At 40.8% G+C, this 20,360-nt stretch overlaps 1 long non-coding RNA gene across 1 annotated transcript in view; it reads left to right on the top strand.

The window, feature by feature from the left end:
* LOC112390478 (uncharacterized) overlaps positions 1-995 on the top strand; it is a 1,511-nt gene extending 516 nt beyond the window's left edge. The window contains exon 3 of the long non-coding RNA XR_003001281.1: positions 582-995. This is a non-coding gene — a long non-coding RNA (uncharacterized LOC112390478). The remainder of the gene's footprint in view (positions 1-581) is intronic.
* Positions 996-20,360: the final 19,365 nt, after the last annotated feature.

Raw genomic sequence — 20,360 nt, 5'->3', positions numbered from 1 at the left:
ACTGGTTGCAGCGCGCGCGCACTGGGAGGGCGCCCGCCCGCCCCGCCCGGCCGGGGACGCGAAAGGAGCCGAGCGCGCGGCGGAAGTGACCGAAGGGTCTGAGGTGCTCGGCGCCCCACTGCCGGGGAGGAGGGCTGGCAGCCGGCAAGGGGGCGCCGGGCTGCCGTAGGGGAGGGGGGGTTCTCCTCCGCGCGGCCCCGTCGGCCCCTCCTCACCGAGACGCCCCATTGCCGCTGTGGCGGGGCTGGCCAGTGTCCGGAAGCCGTGTCGAGCAGACGCAGTGCTCGCGCCGCACACGACTGAGCGCCGTGGAACGGCGCGGACATCGTAGCCCCTTGCTGCGCGCTGGCCGGGCCCCCCGGCACTGCCAGTGTTCCGGGGTTCCTTCGTGTGGACCCCTCCCCCCGACAAACTCTAACTCAACAAAAACTCTGACACGTGAGGGCAGGTCAGCACTTGCGGAATAAGCCTAATCGCTGAGAATTCACACGCCACGGCGGGGAACTGCCCGATCGTGGTAGTAGTGGTTGCGACAAAGAAAAGAATAATGTAGCCACAGTACAACGATTATTCACCCACAGCTCCCCGGCTTCTCTTTCTGGGCTCTTTGCCAGCGTGCCGAGGCGCAGGTAGGGAGGTGGAGGTGGACAGGCTCCGAGTGAGCTGCAGGGGAAAGGAGCATTTCCGCGTCGGTCCTGGAGCTCCGAGGCCTGGCCCGCCCGCGGACCCTGTGATGGAGCCCGTGAATTCCAAAGGCATAAGATGAGGAGCGGCGTTAACCCAACAGAACTGAAGTCAGCGGACTATAAATATTGCTCCCTTCTCTACCTTTGGCTCACTCTAGGGACCTCGGGTACACTCCGGAGTCTCATTCCCTCCATTTGGAAAACATAAATAATTGTCACTACCTCTTTTCTTCCATTTGTCCTCATTCTTTGGAAAAATGCCGTTAAAAGTATTCAATGTCCTGGATGTGAAGAAAGAGTGTAGGTCCCTTTTTAACAGCCAAATGTGACCTTGATCTCTTTGGTAAGTCTTTAAACGAATGTACGGTGTTAAGTCTCTTTACAAAAGATACTCTTTTTTAAAGTTACCTTTATAAAATCAATTTTTAAACTGTGGGTAAAAAGAGGCAAGGAAAAGAATGTGCCAGGCCCTGATGTTTGTGTTTTACACACATTCTCCCTTGAGAGACATTTAGATTCCAGGCCTTTAGATTCCATTTATATTCTTCTTTAAATAGCTAAATTCCCTTACATTCTTGTTTAATGGGGTTTTTGGGTCCATCTTTTATTCTGTCCCCCTTTTATACATCCACCTTTGCCCTTAATTCCTCAGATACCTTCCATAATTCCAAGTTATTTTTCAATTCTATTTATTCTTTAATTTTTTTTCCTGAACTCTATACCTGTCAGGTTTGAGAGTCATGGATCTTGCTATGCAGGATGAATGTATGATACATGAGTTTCCCTGCATCTCCTAAAATTTGTCACTTCTTCAAGTTTTCTACATAGGACACTGCTTTGATATCAAGGGAAAGGGTGGACCTTTTGCTTGAGGAGATTCAGACTGATCGACTAAAGAACTCATTGATGTAAGCTGAGCAATGTGTCATGGCAGATAAAACTATGAGAAGTGTGTTAATATACCCTCTAGAGCCTAGTTCAATTTTCAGACAGATGAATCAGTCTATAAAATAGACAACCTCAGGTTGGTAGTTTAGTACATCAAGTTTCCGAAATGTACAAATCTGCGTTGCCTAGGTTGTGTTATATGTAGAAATAAGAGCAAAACTGAAGCATCAAATTTTAAGTCATGACATCTTTGCTTCTCTACAAAAGAATCTCCTTTTCAAGTTTTCGGAAATTTTACTAGACATCCTTTTGCTCTCCTTGGATAAGGCCCACCTTAGTGCCCAGGCTGAAATCCTTAGCTTTATCACAGCGGGCAACCTACCTACTGACAACTGAGCAGGGCATGGTGTTTTCTCTGGTTCCTGGCACATGTATGCATGCTGGCCTGTTTCTCTGGTTTGCCTGCCCACTAAATGAACAAGAGCAGCCAGGAAGCCCAAGGAGACATCTGGACACATATAGTCTGGCCCCCAAACTTAAAGGCAACACCTCAAGGTCCAAATTCAACATTCTCTAATGTGATGGTTTTCCTTTAAGTAGCTTAATAGAATGCTCTGGAAATGGGCCTTTTTTCTCTGCATAGTCTGTTTGAGGTACAGGTCTCAAGACTGGTAGTTGCATGCCCAAATCACATAGCATTCGTTTGGAATGCAAAATCACCTTTCTCCTACAGTTCTCAGGACCTCAAGGACACTTTCCCTGATCACCTGTCTTAAATTAGCACCTCAACACAGCCAATTTTATTTTCTTTATGCCACTTTTTACTATATGAATTTACCTTGTTCATTTAGTTATTTGTTTATGGTCTGAGTTTCTCTGACCCTCTAGAATGTAAACTCCGTGAGAGCAAAGACCTTGTCAATCTTGTTCTCACCTGTTTCCTCAGAGCCTAGTTCCTGGCACATATCTAGTGCTCAATATTTGTTAAATGAATGAGTGAGATAAGGATAGAATTTCCTGTAAGCATTTCTGAACCTTGTCATCAAGACCCAGGTTTTTATTTATTTATTTATTTATTTTCTATTTTCTTTTAGCCATGCCACGTGGCTTGCAGGATCCTAGTTCCCTGACCAGGGATCAAACCCGGGTCCCCTGCAGTGGATGCGTGGAGCCCTAACCATTGGACTGCCAGGGAATCCCAAGACCAAGTTTTAGAGGGTGGCTTGGACTATGTTGAAAAGGTGAGGATGGATCAGGGAAGCTATGGGTTATACCATCTTCAGTGAAAACGAGACATCTGCTTTCAAGGAAGGCATTAGTTCGATAGATTCATCCAAGTTAATCCATCCAAAGTCATTTTCCTGCTGTAAAGACTTTATGAGGCAAAGGCAGCACTAAGTCATCGTGGGTATGGAGATAAATTAGAGTCCACTAAGGAGGGAATAGTGAAGGGATGCCCTTGACAGAGTGATGCTTTAGGTTGGTTTCAAACCCAATATTAATGGACAAGAGTGCTGTGAAGAGTAGAGGAAACAGCTACATTTTTCAGCATGGACACTACTACATCATTTTATTGGTTAATAATACCCTGTCATGGTTTAGAAGGACCAAGCCAAAACAGAAATTGTGTTTGAGAAAAAGAGATGGTTATATATAAATATAACTCAGTGCACAAGATAGAGAAAAGTTTAAAGATCTGAATTTGTTTTTTCTTTGTAATGGTATAATACTTGATTTCCCATTCTATTTTCACTTATAAATAACTTGCTCCTTTTCCCATTTCCGTTTTCACTTCTCCTTGTTTCAAAGGACTTGTTTCCTATGATTAAAAGATGGTTTAGTGAGGCTCTTGCTACAAAGTAGTCACCACTTGGTCCTGCCTAGTCCATGGTCTCTGTAGACCTCTCCCTACTATTGGTACACCTTTTACCATAGAGCCCAATCCTCTCCTGGCCCCGTGACAGGAAGACTTCCCAGAGCTCTGGTCCCAAGCCCAGGACTCAGCCTCCTGCTGCTTCTGCTACCTACTTGGGGAGCCCTAACCTTGGCCCCCTTCTAAGCACTGACTTATAGCCCTTTACTTGCTCTTGAAGCCATGGCCTTTTAGCCTGTGTGGAACTTGATTTTCTCTGCTTGTTGTCTGGACTTTGCTCTCTGGAGTCTGCCCCAGCCCTATAACACAGACTCTTCTGTGCACTGATAGCAATGCTTGTTTGCCTTCAGCTTTTTTCCTAGATTCTCTGAGTCTGTATTATATCCATCTATCAGGCCTCCTTTCCCCCATTACCTCAAGTTGGACATCCTGATGTCTGCTGCTCTCCTGGACTACCACCTGTTGTTTGCTTACTGCTCTCTGGCTATCAGGTACTGCCTAGAGGGCTGGAGTTCCTCCCACCCAACACCTGGAGCTGGGGCCTCCCTACCCCAGCTCCACTCAGCCCTCGGTAAATCTGTCCTTCCCTGTCCTGTAGCAGTTCACCTCCCTGCCTTTCTGTGTCCTGAGAGCAGTGGGTTTATAACCTATTACACTTTATCTTTTAACCGGATATAAATAAAGACAAATAGAAAGTATATGTGTGTATATATATATATATATATATATATATATATATATATAAACATATATAGTTGGTTTTTGTTTTTGTCTGGTTAAAAAATGAAGTGTAATAAGTGCTTGTAATATGTGTATGTGTATATATGTATATTTATATTACACCTATGTACATGTATAACCCATATCTGACTCTACTTACTACTCCTAAACACTGATTCTACTCAAGAATCCCTTTGGAAAAAATAAATAAATAAATAAAAAGAATTCCTTTGGCACTAGTAGTCCAGAAGTCCCAGCATCTGGAGCTGAGTATGATTACCTTGTGAATGATCAGTCAAAGAAAGACAAGGTGTCATGATAAAGATTCAAGCTGAGATAACTGAGGAGATAACAATCCTGGATCAGGAATGCTGTCATTAACAGCCATACTGTATCAACTGTACGTGCTGTACATGGTTATCCAAATGTATTCCTTGGTGTAGTGTGGTGCTACCGATCTGCACAGGCATACTAGTTTATCCACCACATATGTCGGGGTTCCTATCCCTGTGTGGGACACAAAATTCTAGGGGACAGAAGCTGTCTTTTTCTCACTCCATTGTTTCCCTAGGATCTAGCACGCTGCCTGGCACACCAGTAGGTGTTCAATAAATACTGAATGAATGAATGACTAAGTGTACTAGGCATTATAGTAGACTCCTGTCCCCTAAAAGCTTAAAAGGTAGTAAAATAAGATGTGTACATAATTCCTTTATTTGATGTTTGTTTCTGAGTCAGGATTTATTGCCCTTAAAATAGCTGCTAATTCATTTTGTTCTCTACTGATAGTTTGCCCTCACTCATTTCTTCTATTTTTATCAACAAAGGTAGGGTTGGTTTCTTGGCTTTTGTTTTTAATATTTTTGAGGCTTAGTGTTAAAGCACTTACCTTGAGGGAATGAGAGTCTACGAAATGCTGTAATGATAGCACAGAACTATCACTGACTATCACTTTTTTTTTTTTTTGGCCACGCCATGAGGCTTCATACCAGGGATCAAACCTGAGGCCACGGCAGTGAAAGCCCAGAATCCTAACCACTAGGCCACCAGGGAGCTCCCTATCACTGACTTTAAATTTACCAACTCTTCAACAAACAGTGCTTGAGTTCTGAAGTTCCATGTGCTCTTTAAAAAACAACTTCCTCAGTTCTCTCATGGGGAAACATAATCAAATATCCAATCAGTAATCAGTAGCTGTCAGTGTTTCTTTTAAAATGTAGGTTTTACATTTGGTTTGCTACCCACCTTAAAATCTGTCTTCCTCGCTGTATACCTGAATTATACCAGCTCTCCTGATTGGTCATTCCCTCTTTCAACCGATCTTGCTGAGTTTTTCCAGATTTCATTTGATGAAATGCCACTGTCATCGAAATCTGAGAACCACTGCTGTATGGCAGTGTTCTGTTAGACTGGTCACTCCACTTCCTGCAGAATGGGCCACATTCATTCTCCTTTTAATGCCATTCTCCTGCCTGCAATGCCCAAGTACCACCTCTTGCAGGAAGTCATCTTTGATGGCTCCATCCTAAACCCCTTAGGCTTTTCTCTCTATGGTCTATATCACTGATGTTTTTGCATAGTTTAGCTGTTCCTATGTCTTTCTCCCAAATATGATTTCATACCTTTATTCACTTACATATGAATAGGGGCTATCTAGCCTCCCAGCCTGGGGAAGGACAGTGTAGAGGGTATCAAAATACACAAGGTATCAAAATAGCAGCCCCAGGCTGGAGCCTACCATTGTAGGAGTCAAAATTCTTGCCTCTTAGTTTTCAAGGTCCAATTGGAGGTGGAGGGGTGGTCACATACTTTTCAATGCGTCTGCTGTTCTGCTCTGTCCCGAAAGGTCAAAGAGGGTACTCCTTTTCCTCCTTCCTTTCTACCCTCCCCTGCCCTGATTGTTAGCACAGTTGCTGTAGCCACTGCACTGAGCACCTCGGGTGGCTAGTTGCAAGACTCCAAGGGGTACCATCCTGCTTTTTGTGAAAGATGCTCCCTGGAGTTGTGCGGTGCGCAACTTGCACCTGGCCCCACTGAACACCATGAAAGAGCCACTCCAATTGCAGGCAGGGAGCCTAGTCCCTAGCTTGCTTAAAGAACCAGCTTTTTAAAATTATTATTAACATTATACATCTATATGTAACATTATATATTACGTAGATATAGATATAACACTGTATTTTATTATATAACATTATATACCTTTCAGGGCATTTGGGGGAAATGAAAGTGGCAAGATGAATATTTTTTAGAATTAAGTCAATTAGAATCTCATATAAGATGTGTAATTAATCAAAACGTTCATTTATTTGATCAATGTAAATGCTCAATAACAAAACTTATTCTGTTGTTATACTTGCAATAATGCATCATGCTAATCAAATTTTATATATATACCATATTTCATCAAAACTAAGATACCATTAATTATAAGCACTGTCATTTTATGTACAACTAGGAAAGAAAAGCACTGCCAATTAAACTATGTTACATCATTAATTGTAAGACATCTTAATTTCAGAGGTGATACAATGTCAAAAAATGTGCATCTAAGAATTGATGAAATACAGTGTGTATTAATGCATCTAAAAGGCAAACCAACACCATGCAGTCCGGTAGTTTGAAACGTTAGGTTTCTGGGTTTTTGACATGTAACTTATTTGTTTATTATGCATGATCCTCGAATAGCCACACTATGAATGTTAACCACAAGAGCAGAGACGGTACAGTTCAACTGCATATAGACACGTAAAACAAAAGTGAATACCTTATGATTCAGTCACACAAAGTTTAGAAGAAATACTAGCATCAAGTCACAAGCTTGGATTACATTACAAATAAAAAATTAACTTTTTGACATCTGCTTATACTGAAAACATGCAATGACAAGAGGAATGGACATGTTTTTATCTTTGGAAAAAGTCAAACTAAACAATCAGAAAAATCTCAGCGGTGCAGTAGAGTGACTTTACATTTATCCTGGAAGCCGAACAATAGTGCTTGCTGCTTATGGGGCCATCAGGAAAAGCCAGCTGTGGATTTCTTTCTAGTACAATTAATTGCTTCCGTTGTATATAAAATCGAAAGAATTGGGTGCTTTAGTGCGGAAAAAGGATATCCTGCTACACTGCTCCTATTTCCTCACAAAAGCTATTATTGAGCCTTTTGCCATTAATTCACATGCATTGGATTATCCTGTGATGAAAGACCAAGTGGCTTTTCATTTTTATAGTCTCTTATCTCCTATTTATTTGGCACCTCTCTGGAGATACCTGCTCTTCTCCCAAGACTGGTTAATTGCTAGGATGTCAGAAGGTAGCTAATGACTGACTTCCTTTTCTGAGACTAATTGTGAGCCCATCTCTGTACGTTTTCTTGGCGTGGCCTTTCTCACTGCTGAGAGATATTCCGAGTTCTGTTATTACTTGAAATGACAGAGGCATTTTCAGTGCCAGCTTTCAATCCCTGCCCACCGTTTACTTTGAGACCAGCAAGTGACTCTTTTATAAATCCTCTGTATAGACCTGCACTGTCCAGTATGCAATAGCCACTTGCCATGTGTGGCTATGTAAATTCTGAATCAGTTAAAATGAAATTAAAATTTTAAATTCAGTTTCTCAGTCTCAGCTCACTAAGTGCTCAACAGCCACATGAGGTTAGTGGCTACCATATGGGAAGAGTGCAGTGATAGAACATGTCCATTTTCACAAAGGTTCTGTTGGACAGTGTTGCTATAAGCTGACCTGCTCTGTTCAGGCCTCCTGAACAGTATCTGAGCCCATCTTCTGAATTGATATTTCTGTGCTTACCATTCAAGACAAGTGGTAGAAAGGCTACTTTCAGGATCATCTCTACAGTTTGTTACTTGACAAGTTTCTCTGAACACGTAGAGCACCAGAAATAGGGGGGTTGCTGTTCAACAGGTATAAGGTTACAGTTATGTAAGATGCGTTCTTACCACAATAAAATAAATAGATACATATGTATATTTCTTAACGGTAGAAAACTGACCAAAATGTTAATAGTGTTTGTGGCATCTCCAGGTAGTGGGACCATGATTACTTTTTTCTTCTTCCTATTTATATGTGTTTTTTGGGGGGGGGTTATTCAATAAGCACATATTCCTTTCTTAATTAGTAAAAATCACATTTAAGATACTTAAACCCATTCATTTTTTTTTGTCACCAGTTTCAAACTAAGGTGGTTTTATCCAGCCCCTGCCTTTAAAGAGAGGAAGTAGTCATTTTGAGCAACTGTTTCTTTAAAAATTAAACTCAGCCAACAGCTTTTAGTTGCGAGATCTGTATTCCCTTCTATCCTAGCATGAAAAACATCAGAGAACCTGTCCTAGAATCCTGCCAAATAGAATCACAGAACATCCATCTGGAAGAGATGGTTCACGATCACTAGCAATTGTCTCACCCAGGCATTTCTTGGGCAATTTGCCAGGATCCACGCATTTCTAGACTATAGTTCAGAGTCTCAGAATCAAGGCCCAACAGGTTAAGGAGGCTCATGGAGCTGAGGAGAGCTCTATTTTTACCACCGAAAAGAGAACCATAAAAAAGAAATCCTTGTTTCCTAAAAGTTCAGGCATGATCATACAGGTTTAATTAGGAACAGCAAGCTGTTTACAGCAAATTATAAACTGTATAAAGCAGACCTCAGTGAACACTCCCAAAGGATGTCCCATGAACCCTTACTTCTCCAAGTCCAGATTCAGCAGATCTGGCTTGGTGAGATAGGGTGCCGCAATGCCAGCCAAAGGAGTATCCCAAAAGTCCCCTTCCAGAACTTTCCATGACCAAAGGAGAGGGTCAAGAGATCATGGAAAGCCTCTGTTTTTCTTTCCTTTTGTCCTTGAAACTTGAAGCCAATCCACAATTTCCTTGACTGCTACTGCACCCGCCAAGTAGAGAGACACTTCAGATACAAGCTAAGCAACATTAAATGATGGGAAGAACACCAACTTTGGAGTCAAAATTCTGGCTGAACTTCCTAATTTTTGACCTTAGGCAGTTTGTCACCCTCTCTGAATCCCAGTTTCTTCATCTATAAAATGAGGATAAATAATACCAATCTAATGAGGCAGATGTGAGAATTAACTGAGAGTATTTGGAAAACAGTTGGCACAGAATCCACACTCAATTAATTTCACTTACCTTTGCTTTTCGTTCTAGGAAGTGATTGGTCCATTGGTGTTCTATTGAAGGGGAAGGAAAACAAACTGTAAAACTCTTAATGAGCCTTACTTCAAACACAGCCCAGTGCAGTTCAGTAATTAGTATATGAGTTCTGCTTCAGCTTGGGGTGGGCTCCAGTTCTTCGTTCCAGCCCTGGCTCAGGAATTTCCTTCTCTAGAAAGCCTTCGCTGCCCACTCCCAAGCTGATTAAGTGTCCCTCCCGAGTAGTCCCATGGCACCCCAAGCTTGTTTCTGTCCTATCATTTACCTTGCATTCTACTTCTCAAACCAGGGTACCCAGCATTGGGCATGGAGTGTGGGATGTTATAAGGCATCTTCTCCACAGCATCAATTTTATCTAATAATAAATAAAACAAAGGGCATATATATATATTTTTTAAGGCAAAATATTAGATTACATAAGAAATTTCAGGGAAGTCCCTGGTGGTCCAGTGGTTAGGACTCTGTGCTTCCACTGCAAGGGGCACGGGTTGGATCCCTGGTTGGGGAACAAAGATCCCGCAAGCTATGCAGTGTGGCCAAAAAAAAAAAAAAAAAATTCACAATTGTAGAGTGTTCCTAGAAGACATATGTTCATTGTCCTTTGCTTTTAGATCTGCTTTTCAGAGGAGTTGGAGAAACATTTATTGCCATATGATAGTGAAATCACATGGTAACTAGTCTGTTTCTTCCAGCAGACCGTGAGCTCTGTTAGGGCAGGGATTGTGCCTTATTTGCCTCTGAATCACAGAATTTAGCTACTTAGCATGAGGCCTGGCTCAGAGTAGAGGCTCCATGCAAGTTTATGGAGCTGAACCCAACTCTCTGTCTTCCTCCAGTACTTTGGGGAAACTATAGTATATCCACCAAGGAGAGGAACTTTGAAATTGTTTAACTGACAGGACTTCACATCGAGTGCCTGTTAGATCACAATCTTAGCTGTACTTTTGGGAAAGGTATTAAACTATCTGACCTTTGTCTTCCCAACCTGGTAGGGTTGTGAAGACTCAATGAGAAAAGATTCACAAAGTGAATTGTGCTTGGCACATAGAAGGTGCATGGAAAAAAGCTTCTTTACTTTTCTCTAAAGTCACATTCTAGTCATTAATCTACAAGCTAAGAGATGATTCTGGTCATTTCAGTCATTCCAAGCAACCTAAAACAGACATGGTACCCATGGCTCAAGTCTCAGCCACTGCCTGGAGCTGCTTCTGCAGCACCCTGGTCCTTCCTCCTAAACCTCCAACCTAATATTACCATACCATCTAACGGCTTCCTTACTGTCTTGGTGACCTTCCCTGGGCTTATAAGATAGAGATAATTCAACTAGAAGGTGGAGAAAGATAACTACCTGTTATGAGTGTGAGCTGCAGAGTCAGGACCCATTTCAAGTCTTGCTTCACTCAGTAATCTGATTTGTTCTCCCAACTCTGAGGCATGTCTTGATCCTGGTTCTGGAGACAGAACCTGGTCCTGGACAAATGTTGCCAATCCCTAACTTAGAGCATGAGCCAGGGAATCGGGATCCCCAAATGGCTGTGCCCTTTGTTCTGTTGGCCTGGGTCCGGGGTATATTTACTGGGAAATTAATGAAGCTTAAGCTTCAGGGTCCCTCACTTTCAAAGGCACCTCTTTATGCTGAGAGTTCCTTGAAATGTTCTAGGTTGAGAGGGGAAGTCAGGTTGCAATCGGAGCATTCCTATGTAAGCTTTTCTGATGTTTGCCTAAGAGATTTCAGAAGAAAGACACAGAGAGCCATGATTCCAGGAATTTGTTGTGATTCTTTCTTGTCATTCTAAATAAATACTCAGTTTTGTAGTTAATTTTGTGTTTGAAATTTTATATCCTTTTTCTTAAAGATGGCTCCACAAAACCTGTGCCTACTTTTTTCCAATATCTCCCTACCCTACAGCTCACCAGAAAGTCACAAGTATGAGAGGAGGGTCCGCAGGGGTCTCTGTAGTGATGACTCCATGCGAGGTAGACTCACCCTCACTACCTGCGTTCCATCTTCTCCTACAGGCACATGCTGGGCGCCTTGTACCAACTTCCTTCCACAAATGCTAGGACCCTTTAGCATTCCCAAGTACTTCATTAGAAGTAAAAGAGACAACCTCTGTTAGCTGACTTCTCCCCTGAATCTAAAAACTATTTTGAAATAGTCTCTTTATACCTATTTTTATGCATCAGTAGACTTTGAACTAGAGAGAGGTAAGGGGATAACTGACTTACAAATGGAAAGGTAGTCTGTAAGAACTTTTGCTTTTTTCTTACATTAAAAATTTTTTTGAATTGAAGTATAGTTGATTTGCAGTGTTACAGGTGTAGAGCAAAGTGATTCAGTTATATGTATTTATATTCTTTTTCAGATTCTTTTCCATTATAGATTATTACAAGATATTGAATATAGTTCCCTGTACTATACAGTAGGTCCTTGAAGAATTTTCTTAATAAGATGTTTTGTTTTTTTTTAATAGAATTAGTTCATGAAAAAAGGAACACAGATCCCAGCTAAGCGATAACAAGGATGGCATCCTTTTGTCATTTCGGTTCTAAATCTCTCCAATCTAATGCCTAACTGTAGATGGAGCCCTCATGATCATTATTACTCAGATAACCTTTAGAATGTATTTTAGAGAGGTTTAAGTAGGATCAAACAGTGAAGTTCATAGTTTAAAAAATAAGCTGTTTTAAAAAGAAGGCAAATCTCAGAACAGTATATATAGTATGATTCCAATTAAGTAAACACAAAGTGTGTGTGCAGTTTGTGTGAGTGTATATACAAGAATAGGTCTGTGTTTCCCAGATTTCAGAAAACAACACTGTGCTGTATCCACACAGAACTAATGTTTCCCAGACTTTAGACAACTGCATAACACCGTTTTTTTTTCCTTGGCCATGCGTCGCGGCATGCGGGATTTGAGGGATCTGCGGGATCTTAATTCCCCCACCAGGGATCAAACTTGGTCCACCTGTAGTGGAAGCACAGAGTCCTAACCACTGGACTGCCAGGGAATTCCCTGCATACAGCCTTTGCCTGTATTCATCCAGAACTGCTTGATGAACAGCTTTGACATTTTTTTTTCAAAAGTCTTATAGGAAAAATAAAATGTATTCTTCTACCAAAAGTGAAGTCCTTCACTTATAGTCAAATATTTATTTCATCTCTTTGCAACTGGCAGGCATTAGAAGGCATCATCTGGCCTGCCTTACCACAGGCTCCAAGGACCTCTGTGCTCTCTCCCTTCTTTCCTGCTGCCTCTCCTCACCTCTGCTCTCAAGCCCCGTGCCTTCACTGTGCCCAAACTGTACCCTGAAAGCCTCCACATTTCTCTTACCCTCCACTTCAAATTTTGGTGTGGTTGGTTTCTTCTCAACATTCAGACCTCAGCCCAGATGTCACCTCCTCAGCAGGGTCTTCACTGACCACCTGACCAAAAGTAGCTTACTCCAGCCCCCAACACATCGCTCCGCAGCACTCATTAACTTACAGTGTATTAATTACATACTACTTGTTTATTGCTTGTCTCTTTCCTTTAGAGGGTAAGCTTTATGAAAGCAGGAACCTTGTCTGTATTGTCATCTTCTATCCCTACAACAAAGCCTAGCCATCTAGTGAGTGTTTGTGGATCTGTAATATTATTCAATGCTAAAAAGAAATGAGCTATCCAGCCATGGAAAAATATGGAGGAGAATGAAATGTATATTGTTAAGTCAAGGAAGCCAATCTGAAAAGGCTACATACTGTAGGATTCCTACTATATGACATTTTGGAAAAGGAAAAACTATGGAGACAGTAAAAAGATCTGTGGTTGTCAGGGGTTAAGGTGGAGGGAGAGATGAGTAAGTGGAGCACAGTGAATTCTTAAGCAACTTTATATGATATTATAATGGTGGATACATGCCATAATACATTTGTTCAAATCTACAGAATGTGCAACACCAAGAGTGAACCCTAATATAAACTACTGACTCTGGGTGATAAGATGTGTCAATGTAGGTTCACTGATTATAACAAATGCACCACTCTGGTGGGGGATGTTAATAATGCAGAAAGCTGTGCATGTGTGGGGGCAGGGGGTATATGGGAAATCTGTTTACCTTCTGCTCAGTTTTGCTATGAACCTAAAACTGCTCTAAAAATAAAGGCTATTAAAAAAAAAAAAAGGTATATTGCCCAAGCTGTTGATGGTTTAACTAAGTGTGTAAGTGGAACGTTGAGAAAGATTATTTGACATTAGGGTTGTCCTGGGAAAGTCAGGGCTCAGGAAAGCCTAAACCAAAACTTTAGGCAACGTTTCCCAAATTGGAGTTCCATATTCTGTTCTCAAATAAGTTAAACAGGTTTCTTTATTGAGGGGCTCAGTACCCACACAGCTCCCATGTGTGCTGTGAATCTCTAGGGTGAATAGCATATGCAGCTATTTCCTAACATTTGATCCAGAACCCATTCTTCATGCCATGTTATCATTCACGAGCTTAAGTCCAGCTGAATGCCAGTGCCACTGGGCAGAGCCACTTTAAATAGTCAAAATATTTCTCCTCAGAACTAACACAAAATAATTTAGTCATTTACCTAAATTATTAGATACATAATTTGGCTGATTCCATTCCATGAGAACAATGTTTTCTGTCTATTTTCTTCACTATCACGTTCTTAGTGTCCAGAGCAGTGCCTGGCACACATTCAGGGTTCAATAAATATTTGTTGAAAGAATGAATGAATAAGCAAATGAATAAACATTTTTATTATTTAAGCTTCAGGTGTACAGCATTATGATTCAACATCTGTACACACTACAAAGTGATCAATATCACAAGTCTAGTTGCCATCCATCACCATACGGTTGACCCCCTTCACTCCTTTCACCCAGCCCCCCAATCCCCTTCCCCTCTGGTAACCACTTATCTGTTCTCTGTGTCTGTGAGTTTATTTTCTTTGTTCATTTGTTTTTTTTATATTCCACATATGAGTGAAATCATATGGTATTTGTCTTTCTCTGTCTAGCTTATTTCACTTAGCATATATCTTCAAGTTCCATCTGTGCTGTTACAAATTGCAGGATTTCATTCATTTTTATGGCTGAGAGTATTCCATTGTGTGCGTGTGTATATACGAACACACACATATATATGTGCATATATATCACATCTTCTTTATCCATTCATCCATTGATGCACACTTGGGACACTTAGATTGTTTCTATATTTTGGCTATTATAAATAATGCTGCTCTGGCACTATTTACAATAGCCAAGACACAGAAATAGCCTAAATGTCCATTGACAAATGAATGGATAAAGAAGATACAGTACATATATATATATATATATATATACATACACACAATGGAATATTACTCAGCCATAGAAAAGAATGAAATAATGCCATTTTCAGCAACATGGATGGACCTACAGATTATCATACTAAGTGAAGTAAGTCAGAAAGAGAAAGACAAACACTGTATGATATCACTTATATGTGGAATCTAAAATGCAACACAAATGAACATATCTACGAAACAGACACAGACTCACAGATATAACGAACAGACTTGTGGTTGCCAAGAGGGGAGGGGAGGGAAGGATTGGGAGTTTGGGATTAGCAGATGCAAACTATTGTGTATAGGATGGATAAACAACAAGGTCCTACCGTATAGCATAGGGAACGATATTCAATACCCTGTGGTAAACCATAATGGAAAAGAATATGAAAAAGAACATATATCTATGTGTGTGTGTGTGTGTGTGTGTGTGTGTGTGTGTGTGTGTGTGTGTGTGTATATATATAAAATAACTGAATCAGTTTGCTATACACCAGAAACATAACATTGTAAATCAACTGCACTTCAATAAAATTTTTTTAAAAAGCTGCAGTAGGGGCTTCCCTGGTGGCACGGTGGTTAAGAATCCGCCTGCCAATGCAGGGGACACGGGTTCAATCCCTGGTCCAGGAAGATCCCACATACCGCGAAGCAACTAAGCCCGTGCGCCACAACTACTGAGCCTATGCTCTAGAGCCCACGAGCCACAACGGCTGAGCCTGCGTGCCACAATTACTGAAGCCTGCGTGCCTAGAGTCCGTGCTCCACAACGAGAAGCCACCACAATGAGAAGCCCACGCACCGCAACGAAGAGGAGCCCCCCTCGCCGCAACTAGAGAAAGCCCGCGAACAGTAACGAAGACGCAACGCAGTCAAAAATAAATCAAAAAAAAAAAAAAAGCTGCAGTAATGAAAAAAATAATGCTGCTGTGAACATAGGTGTGCATATATCTTTTTGAGTTAGTTGTGTTCTTTGGATACATACCCAGAAGTAGAATAGCTGGTTCATATGGTGGTTCTATTTTTGATTTTTTGAGGAATCTCCATACTGTTTTCCACAGTGGCTGCACCAATTTACAGTCCTACCAATGGTGTACACGGGTTTCCTTTTTTCCACATTCTTGCCAGCATGTTATTTCCTGTCTTTCCCATAATGGCCATTCTCACAAGTGTGAGGTGATACCTCATTGTGGTTTTGAGTTGTATTTTCTTAATAATTAGTGATGAATATCTTTTCATGTGTCTGTTGGCCAGCCGTATGTCTTCTTTGGAAAAATATCTATTCAGATCCTCTGCCCATTTTTAAAACGGGTTGTCTGGCTTCTTATTGTTGAGTTGTATGAGTTCTTTATGCATTTTGGATATTAACCCCTTATGGGACATACAATTTGCCAGGTATGGCCTTTATTATGTTGAGGTATCTTCCCTCTATACCCACTTTGTTGACAATTTTTCTTATAAATCGATGTTGAATTTTGTCAGATGCTTTTTCTGCATCTATTGAGAGGATCACATGATTTTTAGCCTTCCTTTTATCAATGGATTTATCATGTTGATTGATTTGTGGATGTTGTAACATCCTTGTATCCCTCAAATAAATCCCACTTGATTGTGGTGTATGATCCTTTTAATGTGTTGTTGGATTTGTTTTGCTAATATTTTGTTGAAGATTTTTGCATCTATGTTCATCCAAGATATTGGCCTATAATTTTCTTTTTCTGTGGTGTCCTTGTCTAGTTTGGGTAGCAGGGTAATGCTGGCTTTGTAAAGTATTGAACAAACAATTTTTATTTGGTCCACAGTTCCTCGGTGAAGAGGGCGGAAATTTTGGTACCAGGTAATTATGCCAAATTCTGATTCACATGGTTCATACTTCTGGGATATTTGTGGAATATTTATTCTTGCTGCTGGTTTTCCCAATGTACTTTTTCTGAATGGACAAGTTGAAGGCATTAAGAAAATGAAGCAGGAGTGAGGAGTTCTGAGCCCACTCTAGTGGTGATAATAACAAGGAACATTTGCATTGCAATTTTCTTCCAAAAGTTATTACATTTGGTTCTCAAAACAAAATGCAGGTGTTATTACCTTCATTTTCAGGTAGATATGCAGGCTTAGAGAGACTCTTCTGATATCATTCAGGTGGTATTAGATCAGCCTTGATCTAGGCTTGATAAGACACTGGTCTTATCATGTCAAAGTCTATGTTTATTTCATGGCACCTGGCTGCCTCCCTGCTGGTTGTGTATATGCCAGGAAGCCACTTCCCCTTTCTGGGCCTCGGGTTCGTACATCTGGAAGATGCCCAGGTGATCTCTTAGGTTCCAACTTTAAGTTCTGTGACAATGAGCCTTTTTTTCTCCATCATCTCTGTGAAAAATTGCTATAGCTTTACAAAGTACTAAAATAAAAAGATTTTATTTCTCTTTGAAACTCTGATTCGGGTACTAAAAATCAAATAAATTATGAAAAATATCCCTTTCTTTTAAAGTAATGCCTAGAAACAGAATACCTTGAAAAAGAATGAATTGGTTGTGTTAAACATAGTACCCTCCGAGGGGTCTTCATTATTTTTAAAAAATGCCGTGAGAGGATTTTACCCTAGCTTATTTCAAGACAAAAGATATGGAAGAAAATATAGCAACTTTTCTAGAAATCAAGTCATTTAGAACAGAAAAAAAAAAAAAAGAACTATCTAAATAAATCTAAAGTAGCTAAATAAATAAATCTTTCCAAAGGAAAAGGCCAAGCCTGGTCTTCAGGTTATTATTTACTTGGTAAATTCATTTTGTATGCAAAACATTTGTATTATCCGCATATCCTTGTCTGTTTAAACAAGACGATTAAACTGCTGTTGGGCCAGATAGCCAAAAGAGCAAGTGAGTTATATGTTTCTTCTCCTTAGGGCATTTTGTTTTGTCTCAAACTTTTATTTGCAGCCATATAGAAATAACCTACTTTTGGTTGTCACGTGAAGAAAGTTTACACAGAAAAATCTGTATTTGCACATCCGTTTTAGGGTTTTATTTTGCTAAAAAGAATTCACACAGGCCAAAAAAAAAAAAAAACATGCAAAATATTTTTTGTGTACTCTTCTAACACACTATATTCCACTTCTGAAATGTTAAAAATTTAAAAAATATCCCAAAGCAAGAGTACTTGGGTTGAGAAGTTAACATTATAAAAGCTAGATTCCTAACACAAACACTACAGACATAAGTCACTCAGTTGCAAAAAGTTAATGTTTATAAATGTTAAATAAATGTCAACAATGAGGAGACAAGAACTGTAGATCCAAAGTGTACTCCCCACCATGAACTATTAAAAACTGTGTTTGGTGTTGTAGGACATCCACGATGTTAACTTGAAATAGACACAACCTTAACCCAACGCTACGCCAAACTTACAAACATCGAGGGAACCACATTCAGAACTACCTCCTTTTCCTGCTACCTTTAAAATGTTTGTTGCCGTTGTTGTTGACTTTGTGTTTTGGTAAATAAAAGAGTCCCTCAGAATCTACACTAGCTCTGAAATGCAGAAAAAATGATTCAATAAATGACTATGACGAAGTTCTCCTTTGAGATTTTACTTTTCTTTTTCATGATCATACACGTTTTAATGGGCACACTTGTGTGTATGTGTGTGTAAAATCTTTTAAACGGTATTTTTGGAAACAACTCTAGGGAAATTTTTTCCCTTTCCTTGAGACCAGTCCCTGATAATTTAAAAGCTGTGAGTTTCTTTTTGTTATTTTTGTTTTTTAAGAGAAAACCTGCCTAGAGCCTTTCTGTACAGTCAGCAACCTCCTTGTTCCTGTGTATTTGAACTTTCCAAAAATAAAAGAATGCTTGTTTGCAACTCTTGAAAAATCTCCAGGCACTCCCTGCAGATTTTACCCTGCCTGGTGCTTTATATTGACTTTTTCCCTGCACCAGAAGTAAAGGAGGGTCCTGTGGTAGGAGCACGCTTATGTCCCTCCTGGTGCTCCCTGGGGGATGCTGGTGACTTCACCCTTGGGAAAAAAACCTCGGGCCTTTTGTTAGAGACACATCTAGCTGCTTCCTTCTCCCTCAGGTAGAAAGGCAGTCCCCTGAAAGCCTCAGTTCTCAGAAGAAAAAGTATTCTAATGCATTCTCACAAAACATTTCAAACATGCAAAGAGAAAATCCAAAACAGGAGTGAGGAGAGAGTAGCAGTGATTTGGAAGAGCGCCTAAATATTGTGCTCAAGGGAGAAACATCCACTCAAACCACCTGCTTCAAGGCCATGTTCAATGAGCATAATAACAGCGCTTCCTAAAAGGGAAAGAGACTATACCACTTCCAACCTCAAAAACTAAGCTTCTGTCTTTATCACAAAACAGCTTTAAAATGCTTGCTTAACTCAAACTATCACTAATACTTTAAGGAAGTTTGAAGACCCAAGTCTATTTCAATAAATGCTTAAGTAATTGCTAGATCAACTCAGCTCATACTTTTTCAAAATATTGGCCAAAATGGCAAACGTGTATATATCATATATCATCTTTCCCTTCCAGCAGTCAACACAATTGTATATAATCAGTGTACTGCGTTTAAAGGAAGATACGAGAAGGATGGAGCAGCTCTGAAGTGGGAGGTCCTGCCAGCTCCTGCGTTCTTACTCAGGTTGGCAGAAAGGAAGGTTCCTCTTCCCCACCCAGGGTTTGGGCATGTTCTCAGCCTCTTCTGCCATCCTGTTTCAGACACTGTCTCTCTCTTCTTTTCCACAGGTCACTAAGCCTGTTGGGGGGAGGGGTGCTGAGGAAGACTTCAGCAGTGAGCAGTCATAGTATTGGGAATGAAACACATGCACAAGACTAGACGTTCATGCTAATGAACCTCGTAAGGCCAAACACAGCCCAGAGTCGTTTTAAAATCTCCTCTCACAAACAGCAAAGCAAAACTGGAAAAACCCAATTCCACCTTCCCACCACAACTCAAAAAGAAGCTAAGCTTTCTGGGGACATTGGATGTTTCAGACTGAAAGAGGGTAGCTGAAGAGCCCTTCTTTCTTCAGCTGTCTGTGGTGTGAGCCCGACCCTTTCCTGAAGCCCTGTCGATTGCCCAGAGGCTCCCAGAAGACATCCCTCCGATGTCTGGGCTCCCTTGAGAATGTTCAAGCCTGTGCAAGGTCTGAAGTCTGATGCGCAGAGGTAGCTCCATGACGCGAGTAATGGAATAACACTTCCTTTTTTGGTGAGGAAAGCCCAATCGGTCTTAGCTAACAAGCGCTCAGCTATGGCTCTAAAAATACCCTGCAGCGAGGGCTGTTTGGCACTTCATTTTGTTTGCTGGAGGAGCTCTAAAGAACTCCGCAGAATGCTTCAGATTCTCCATAACTGCTCTGAGCTCTGTCCCTGCTCTGGTGACCTCAGGGAAGTGTATCGCGTGGGGAAAGTTACTTTTTCTTTTTCACTTTTGAGTTCTTGGAATTCTGTCCTCAGTGTTTGGAGTACAATTCCAGTCTTGGATTAATTACTAGCTTGGTTCAGGAATCTTCATTTGGCTTCTAGTCTGAACTATGCAAATACACAATCTGTGTGCAGAAGAAAGGACTAAAATTATACTTCAAAAGGGCTCAGTCACTTCCTGTCTTCTCCCTTTTCCCCCCAAAAAGAAACATCAGCCTCCTTGACTCCTTCGTTGCCAGCAGACACCCTGGGCTCC

Source organism: Neophocaena asiaeorientalis, unplaced genomic scaffold, assembly GCF_003031525.2.
Source record: "Neophocaena asiaeorientalis asiaeorientalis breed wild unplaced genomic scaffold, Neophocaena_asiaeorientalis_V1.1 scaffold714, whole genome shotgun sequence".
Classification (NCBI taxonomy): domain Eukaryota; kingdom Metazoa; phylum Chordata; class Mammalia; order Artiodactyla; family Phocoenidae; genus Neophocaena; species Neophocaena asiaeorientalis.
Note: the sequence above shows the minus strand (reverse complement) of the source record. Positions and strands in the feature narration are given on the sequence as shown.